This window comes from Talpa europaea (assembly GCF_964194135.1).
Source record: "Talpa europaea genome assembly, chromosome: 2".
Lineage (NCBI taxonomy): Eukaryota > Metazoa > Chordata > Mammalia > Eulipotyphla > Talpidae > Talpa > Talpa europaea.
This window is the reverse complement of record NC_140068.1, coordinates 146004486-146014749: the sequence shown is the minus strand read 5'-3', so window position 1 is coordinate 146014749 and position 10264 is coordinate 146004486.

The window sequence follows — 10264 nt, the reverse complement described above, 5'->3', positions numbered from 1 at the left end:
AGGATGTTTAGCAGCTACCCTGGCCTCTATCTCCTAGATGCCAGCAGCACCTCTCTGCTTTGCCAATCAACAGTCTTCCACGGCATTGTCAAATGCCCTCTGGGGTACCTCATCACCCTCAGTTGAGAACTAATAGATTGGTTCCTTGCCTCAAAGTGGAGGTAAAGTTTGCCTGTAGATTTTGACTTTTACTTTATTATAATTAGTCTTTTTCTTGATCCATTATTTGGGTTTCCTAAATTCCTGCTATAAGTGAGACTGTCTGGTATTTTTCTTTTTATTTCTGGCTTATTTCACTGAGCATGATCCCTTCCAGCTCCACACTACAGTGGGGGAGAAGAGACTAGGATCAAAACAAGGGTGGAGTTTCACGGCGACTATAACCGAGATTGTACAACAATGAAAATGATGAAAAAGAATATATATAAAATAAAAAATAATAAAATTTTAAAAAGTGGAAAAAAAGTGGAGGTGAAGGCCAACAGATCAACATCACCTAGAAGCTACATAGAGCTACAGAACATCAAAGTTCAACCCAGACACATTAAGCAGAAATCTGTGTCTTAACAAGATCCCAAAGTCACATCATAAGGAGGAAGTGAGGAAGGGAGAGAGAAAGAACAGGATGAGGAGGAGCCCAATGGACTATGATGGAGGAATCTGGGTGTCTTAGTCATGGATGTGGTGTGGTAACAACACCTCAGAAGGGAGATCCTATACCTCTAAGATATTAATACGAACCCAATGTAACCCAATGTTATTTCAATGAAAAATATTTTAAAAATTTCCTAGAAAATTAATTGAAATTAAAAAGAAAATGTGTGAGTAGTGCTGGTTTAGTTCATCAACTTGAACATAAATTAGGCACATTTATTTCTGAGGCTAACATGGCATAATACCAAGGTTCAAAATGTCATTGTAGCACAATTCTTTGTCTGCAAATTGATGTATACTTTGGCAGGTATATTTCAAGCAAGTGTAATTGAAATATTTAAGGAAAGTAAAAGGATATTAAGGATATTGACTAATCTAAAGATAATTTCTTCACCCAAATAATTATTATGAAGTTTTAGATTTTGGCCCAGTCCCTACTATGGACCTGTGGATTAAAAGTCTTTTGGAAATACTTCAGTGTCTGCTAAGATAATCCATAAATAACACTAGCAATAGTAAATACTATAGTTTATCAGGTGTTTATCATGTAGTAAGTGCTGTATCAGGACTTTAATCCTCACTACTCTATAACATATATTTTTTTAGGATTTATTTATTTATGCATATAAGAGCTGGGGTATAGGCCAGAGCTGTGTCTGGGGGAGGGGGTGAGAGGATTCTCCAGAGACAGAGTGGGGAGCAGAACAGGCAGATCTACTGAAATACACTGCTAAGGAGAGCAGCGGATGAGACAGGAGAGGTCTGCTGCGCCATGTGGGTTGCTCCCTGGCCAGCCAGGAATGGAACTTGCACTGCAGAGGCTGCGGACAGCTTCATAGGTTATGTCTTAACCCCTTGCACCACCCGGGAGGCCCTACTCTGTAACATATTAACCTCACTTGACAGATGAAGAGAAGAAGCTAAGACTCAGAGAAATGAAGTCCCTTTATCCTGATCACACATTGAGGCCAAGTGAAACACCCAGCTCCCAGGCCCTGTTCTTTCCAGCCAACCATTCTGCATTCCCTTCTATGGAGAAGGAAAAAAAAAAAAAAGATAACAAACATTTTCTCTGAGCTAATTATGCCTGAACAACATCTACACAGATCCTCAGCCGCTGGAATGATCAGGGGGAACAAATCATTATTTTCTTTAAAGTCCTCTTTGTTCTATCTAAGCAGTGGTCTCATTATACCTTAGGAATGTCTGAGTGTAACCAACAGCTTGAGGTGAAGAATCAGCATCACGCATTTCCATCCCTTTGCCCCATCGCAACAACAAAGACACACAGTACATTTGAAGACGCATTCTTGGGGGGGATGGTTTTGTCTCTCTTGTGTTTGAGATTTGCCCACTGATGACTAGGAGTACGTACTGTGGACTGATTAGCTAGCCCAAGGGTTTGATGAGTGGACACAAACTGTGAAAGAAAACGAAGAGTGGCATTTACATGATTTAATTGGAAATGAACACCTCTGTGATTCTTTATTTTTCCTTCATTAGACAAACCCTCTGCTTTTGCTTCTGATCCTTTCTTCGGCTTAACCTCTTCTACTGTATCACCAGCCTAGGCTTTTTTTTTTTTTTTTTTTTTTTATTCAACCTATATTCCATCAGACGGTATTCCCAGCTTCCTTTTATCACCATGGTGACACCATGTTCTTATGCCTTTATTAAAAATTTATCTTAAATAGATCTTCTAGGAACTAGTCTTTTAGGTAGTGCCAGTTTTGCAGTTTCAAATCCACCATAATGTCCAGATACTGGGAATTTGTGTGCAAATATTATTCCATTATTACTATAAGGGGAAATAAAGCAAACTATTTAAAATTAGATAGCTGCTATTTCGGCTAGCTTCTTATGCATGGAAAAAGACGTTTTATATGCATTCCTTTCTTACTTTCCAAGTGTACTTGGCAGACAATTTTTTGTGGAAGGAACTTTAAGCTTGATTTAGTTTATTTGATCATATAGCATTGGTCAATTTTAAACTTTTTAACTTAATAATTGTCTTTCAGGACATATCTATTAAAGGTATCAGAAAGGCTAACAAAGATTGAAATGCATATAATTGGCCTTACATTAGTTTAATAAAAAGCTTAAAAACTACGTATCTGTCCAGAAATGGGGAAGGATTAAATAATAGTATAACAATATCTATTACTCATGAATGATGGTACAAAGAATTTTAGAGAGGGGAAATGATTATGTTAATTTAAAAAGATGTAAAACTTATATGTGACTTCTCTGTTCATCACTATCTCCATAGCTCTGTAGTTATCCATGTATCATTTATAAAATTGAATAATGACAAATATTAATAATGACTACATTTTGTGGATCAGTGTGTAGGCATTTTTTAATCTTTTTAAAGTTATCTGTTTTCTTCAATTTCTTTAGTGAACATAAAAATGCTTTTTGAAATAAAAAAAAGGGAAACGAATATTTAAATATAAAATAAAACTAATTTAATTCCTCCTGGGTTGTAGTAAATGATTAAGAGGTCCCTGGGATTTTGCATACTTTTCTTGTATTTAAAGAGTCCATTGTTACAGAAACTACTCTTAACCTGGTACTTTTGTTTAAAAAGAGGGTTTCAAAACAATTATCCCAGATGAAGGACAGAGACTATTGTCTTCACCATGGATAATGAAAAATGAGTTAGCAGGAGACAGGAAGAAAATCAGGGACATTGTCCCAAGTGCGTATAAATTAAATAGCTAATTTTCCAAAAGGTCAAATCGAGAGTGTGCAGATGGGTTTGACAAAAGAAAAGATTGCAGGGATATTTTTCATTATAGTTAAACAAAAATGTAAAATAAAGCAAAATGTAAGAAGATGCTTTTCTACAAGGATATGATTAATGGGCATTTGGATGGTGGGGGGGGGTGGATCCTCAAAGGATGGTGCTGGAATCGTAAGAAAGAGGCATAGTATTTGCTCACAAGAAGCCTGGGATGTTAGATTTGACTCTGCCCTTGCCAAGATTGGGACAAATCGTTTAATCTGTCTTGGCCTCAGTTTCTTCACTGTTAAAGGGTTTTATTACATGGTACCTAAAATCCATAGTGGTCTAGAATCTGATTTATTCTATTGTTTTATATGTTCCTGTAGCACAGATCAAATTATGGGAGATTACATTTCTGAGACTTGGGTCAAGGTCCTGGCTGATGCTCAACAAGAACAACTGTGTGGGCATCTGCGGAGGTAATAGGGATTCTTTGGTGACCAGTCAGCTCTGTTATTTCCTCCAGCCAAATGAAGCCAGCAATAGGAAAAGTTGTCCTGGACACACAAAATCTCATCTTGATTCCTGCCAAACACTGCCTTTTCACTTGGAACACTGTTTCCCCACATGGAGTTATTGCCCTTTGTAAAGTATAAATTTGTGATGAGAACCAGCAAATGGTGGTAATAGCTATTCTGTTTTCTGAATATAAGTATCTGTTTTCTATGTCTAATATGCATTTGGTTATAGGAGAATGCACATTAAAAAGACACTTAAATATTTGATAAGCATATATAGATGGAGAAGTTGTTAAAATAGCTTTACAAAAGCCAAAATGATATGCAACAAACTGGACTTATTTTAAGTGTTCTGTTTGATAAGATTTGATATATGTATTTACACATGTGCCCTTAAAACCAAAAACAAATTAATAACCCCAGAAAGATTCCTTCCTTTTGTAATTTTCTCTGCAAAGTTGCATGTGGTAAAGCATGGATCAATGTTCTGATTTTGTTTGTTTTTTTTGTTTTGTTTTTGCACTGTGGCTATCCAATTATTCAAGCACCATTATTATTGAAAACCTGTCCTACCTCCCCCTTGCAAATTGCTAAAAAATAAATTGCCCACATACATGTGCGTTATTTCTGAAATTAATATTTTTTCATTGATATAGTTATCTCTTTATGCCAGTGCATTGTCTTGATTGCTGTAGTTTTATAATAAGTCTGGGGAGTTAGATAATGTAAATTCTCCAAATTTGTTCGTTTATTTTTCCAAAATAGTTTTGAATATTTTAGGCCTTCTGGATTTTCATATGCATTTCAGAATCAATCTGGGTCTATTAGAAAGCCTGCTGAGATTTTTATTGGGATTACATTAAATCTCTAAATCAGTTTGGGAAGAATTGATATCTTAATGGTATTGAGTTTTCTGAAACACAGTGCATTTCTCCATTTATTTAGATTTTCTTTAATTTCTCTCTACATGGTTCTTTAGTGTAATTTGTTATATTTATACCTACACATTCCATGTTTTTGATACTTACACAAATGGTATTGCTTTCAGTTTCTGAAATTTCACTTTCTGACTATTACTAGTCTGTAAAAATACAATTGATTTTTTTAGTACTAATCTTGGACCTCATTATGTTGCTAAATTTCATTTTAAGATCCAATAGGATTTTTTTAGTAGGTTTCATAGAATTTTTAACATGGATGATCATTAAATTTGTGAATTATGATGGTTTTGCTTTTTCCTTTCCAATCTAGATGAACTTTATTTCTTTATTCTTATCATTGTATATTGACATAAATTTCAAATAAAATGATGAGTAGATATGTAAAGCAGACATTTTTTCTTCTTCCAGATGTTAGGGGGAAAAGCATTCAGTGTTTCACCCATTAAATATGACATTAGCTATGCAATTTTTTTGTAGCTGTCCATTATCATGTTGAAGCAGTTTGCTTCTACTGCTAATTTCCTGAGAATATTTTTTCATATTGGGGATGGATTTGGATTTTACAATACAGTTTCTCTGCATCTGTTGAGGCTCTGTGTGTACATGCGCTTGTGTTTGTGTGTGAAATCAGTTAATACAGTGAATGACATTGACTGATTTTTAATATGAAAAACAAACCTGTTTCCCACTTGGTTATGATGCATGATTGTTTTTAAAAATATATATTGCTGGGCCTCCCTGGTGGTGCGAGGGTTTAAGACACAACCTATGGAGCTTCTGCAGCCACTGCAGCCTGGGTTTGGTCACTGGCCAGCAATGACCACATGGCACAGCAGACCTCTCCTGACTTGCCCGCTGCTCCCCTCAGCAGTGTACTTTGGTCAATCTGCTTGTTCTGCTCCCCACTCTGTCTCTGGTGAATCCTCTTACCCCCCACACCTCTGGCCTGTACCCCAGTTCTTGTATGCATAAATAAATCTTTTAAAAAAACTTTATATATATATATCTGAATTATTTTTTGGTAAAATTTTTCCCTACCACTATTTCTTGTGTCCTTTGTCCCTTTCTCTCCACCCTCCCTCTTAGCCTCAGAGCCTTCATATGTTTATTAAACTCTTTTTGAAAGTCTTTTATGTTATCAAATTGTCTGCTATGTAAATGTCCAGTATTTGTCTTTGTCATTTGGACTTTACAGCACATAATTTTCTCAACTTCCCTCCATTTTGTTGAAAATGACTATATTTTATCCTTTCATAGGGCTGTATAATACTTCATGGTGTGGATATACCACATTTTCTTGATCCAATTGTCTACTGACAGACATTTAGGTTGCTTGGATACCCTAGCTATTATAAACAATTCTGCTATGAACATTGTGGAACATGAGGATTATTTTTTGTTGATGGTTTCATATGCTGGGGATATATACCTGAGGGTGGGATTGCTGGGTCATATGGTATTTTCATTTTAAAGGGAAGTCCAGATTGCTTTCCATAATGATCGTACCAGTTCACATTCCTACCAACATTGTAATAGGGTTACTCCACATCCTCTCCAGCGCTTGTTATTGGGTGTCTTTTTATTTTGTGCTGTTCACCTGGGTGTGAGATGATATCTCATTGTAATTTTAATCTGCATGTCCTTCATTATTTGTGACAGTTAATATTTTTTCAAATGTCTTTTGGCCCGCTGGTGAAGTTTCTGTTCATGTCTGCTATCCATTCATTAACTGGGTTATTTGTTTTTTACTGTTGAATTGTTTGAGTTATCTTGGATATCAATCCCTTATCTGTTATATTGTGCAAATATTTTCTCCAATTCAATAAGGTATCTACTTAATCATTTTGTTTTTTCTTTGGCTGTGTGGAAGCTTTTTAATTTGAGGTAATCCCAATTATTTATTTTGCTTTTAATTCCTTGCCACAAGGGTGGTAGTCACCAAAAGCACCTTTATTGTTGATAGCATAGAATATATCACCAATGTTTTCTTCTATGTATTTTATTGTTACAGGTTTTATATATAAATCTTAAATTAATTTGAGGTTTATTTTCATGGCTTTATTTCTGGGTTTTCAATTCTGTTCCATTGGTCCATTAATCTATTTCTGTGCCAAACCGTATTATTTTTTAGTATTTATTTTAATATGTAATATGTATCTATGTTACTTTTATTTATTTATTTATTAAGATTTATTTATTTATTTATACAAGCACTGGGTACAGTCAAAAGCGCGGGAGGGTGAGAGAATTCACCAGAGCCAGAAAGGGGAACAGAACAGGCAGGCTGACGAAATACACTGCTGAGGGGAGCAGCGGGCATTGCAGGAGAGGTCTGCGCACCATGCCGGACACTTGCTGTTGGCGGGGGAGGGATCGAACCGGCACTGCAGAGGCTGCGGGCAGCTTTGCAGCCTAGCGCTCAACTGCTACAACACCGGGGAGGCCCCTATGTCACTTTTATAGTAAAATTTGAAGTCAGGTAATAGGACACATCTATTTCTCTCTTTTGTCTTAGGGTTGCTTTTGCAGTTGGAGGTCTTTTTCCTTTAGTTTTTAAGCACTAGGTGCAGTGCAAGCCATGGATTTCCGTTAATATGGGGTCAGACTGAAACTCACAGATGGGAGTCTTACCTGGGGTGTCCTTTTCTAGTTCAGCCTGGGGTGGGGGTGGCAGGTGTTCAAGACATCTCAGCCTGGCTTCTGTAGTAGCCTCTTCTGTAGGGAAATCCAGGTGTTTGGATACCATTTGGGTTATTGCTATTCTGTGTTAAGCACCTCGTACTCAAGGCAACAGTCCTTATTCTGTGCCCCTATCTCTGCGATTCTCCAGCAATGCACCCTCCTTCCTGGGTGCCTGTTCATGCATTCCCTTATCAGAGCACTGTCTTAGAAACCCTGATGTCTGTTATGTACCCCAATTAATAACTATAGGTGGCTCTGCACGTCAGGTGTTCCTCTCTTTTGTGGGTTGTACTACCCATTATCACTCTAAACAAGGTTCACTTAAAATTTTCCCTGCCCCTTTCTGCCGGACTGTTGCTCCTGTTGTAGGCTGTGGCCCTCCATTTTTCCCTCAGGGATTTTCGGACTTTGTTTTACAGCAGTTTTGTTTTGAGTACTTGGAGAAGGAGCGCCCAGCATCTACACTTTGATGCCATATTAATTTTTTTAAAATTTTTTTAATAGAGGCATGTTTTATTTATTTGTTTGTTTGTTTCTTTGTTTATACATGCACTGGGTACAGTCAGAAGCGCGGGAGGGTGAGAGAATTCACCAGAGCCAGAGCGGGGAGCAGAGCAGGCAGAAGGACCGAAGTACACTGCTGAGGGGAGCAGCGGGCGGCAGGAGAGGTCTGTAGGCTACGTGGGACCCTCCTCCAGTGGCCGGGGAGCAGCCGGGGATTGAACCGGCGCTGCAGAGGCTGCGGGCAGCTTTGCAACCCAGCGCTCAACCGCTGCGCCACCAGGGAGGCCCTACACTTTGATGCCATATTGCTGAACTTTTTTTTTGGTAATATTTTGTTTGATTTGAGATTCTGAGTTATACTATTATTATTGAATGAGTTGAAAGTACTACCTCTCTTCGCAACTACACAAGAAATTGTCTAGAATTAATTTCTTCCTTCAACATTTGATAGAACTGACTGAAAAATTTATCTCTCTGTAGACTTATATTTGTGGGAAGATTTTCAATTGCAAATTCAGTTTCTTAATAGAGATGGCAGTATATAGATTATCTCTTTCTTCTTGAATGAGTTTTAGTGGTTTGTCTCTTTTAAGAAATGTGTCCCTCTCATCTAGTTGTCAAATTTATAGCCATAAACTCTATAATATTCCCTTATTGGCTGTCCCAGCTATTAATGTATTGCCTTTCAGCTCCAAATTCACTCTTTACCTCCTTCTGTGATAATGAAGCTTTAAGCCTTTCTCCTTTGCAGCAAGTAGGATAATAAGCTTTGTCAATAGAAGGCAGTAGAGGCCATCATAGAGGACTTTTTTTTCCTGGTTTCTATTAGAAGTCGGTGCTCTGTATATTTTCACATTTTTGTAGTTGGGGATTTTGAGCAAAGAACACTGGCAGCTAGGTTAAACTGCTTACATAGAACTCTAAAGATAAAGACATCTAGTGAGATACACAGATTTATATACCCAGGACTATTCGTTTACATTTGTTTAACTTTAAGGAAATGATATGGAGAGGAGAAAATGGAATCCCCAAAGAGGATTTGTTTATATTCTGGAGCAAAGGTCTCTCTAAAGTAGAGGATGGCAGCTGTGCCAGCAGCTCTATATAAGCTTTAAGTTTCATAGTTTTGGGGTCACTTTCCAGAGGTGCAAAGGTCATTTTATGCACAAGGTACACCTTGCTCCAATGCATTAGCCTGTGGTAGAACTGAACCATGAGTGCACACAAACTGCTCTCTATATAAAATGGCTGTTAACTGAGTAATCAGTTTTACATAAACACACACACGTATACATATATATGCACATGCATATGGATATTCACATGTGTTTTCACAACCACATGGAAATTCACATGGGCACCCACATGCTCATGCATATACTTATTAACATTCACATGGACATAACCTTACATCTATGTTCCATCAACTTTTTGGCTCATAGGTCAGGTAATATTTCAGACCATTCATTATTTCAAATTTTATACTCCAGTTTGCTTCTGTTTTGCCATTTCTTTGCCCCTACTGCATGGTTGCCAGCAGCACATTGCCCCAGCAACACGTCCAGAGCACCAGCTTCTCAGTATGCTCTACGTGGCCCCCCCCACACTCACTGAGGCTCGGCTGACATGGCCACCACATGCTCCAGGCGTCACTCTGCCCACTTGGTCAACAGGCTGAATACTCCAGCCCACTCTGCAAAATCCCCCAGCCGACTTGACCTATCTACACCAGAGAGAGGTATTTCCCATAATCCTTCTGTGACAGATGCTGCCCAGCCCTAGCTGCCAATTGCGCCTGCCAGGCCAATTGCGCCTGCCAATGTGTGTGTTCACTACACCTCGATAACTTTTGTGCTCTTACACCGGCATTGTTTCACCAGCAACTAGGAGAGTTTTTTATTTACTTATTCATCTTTTCCTCCTTGTTCAACACTTGTGAACCAGCTCTAGATTAGGCATTCTAACAAAGTTCTCTCCCATAAGGTGGGTTGCAAGTACAGTTCTTCCTATCAGGTCTTTTCTTCCCCAAAGCTTTATTTATTTATGCATACAAGAGCCAGAGATGCAGGGAGGTGGGGTAGAGGGAGAGGATTCACCAGCAACAGAGCAGGGAGCAGAACAGGCAGACTTACTGAAACACACTGCTGAGGGGAACAGCAAGTGAGTCAGGAGAGGTCTGCTGCCCCATGTGGGTAGCTGCCTGGCCGGGGATCCAACTCATGCTGCAGTGGCTGCGG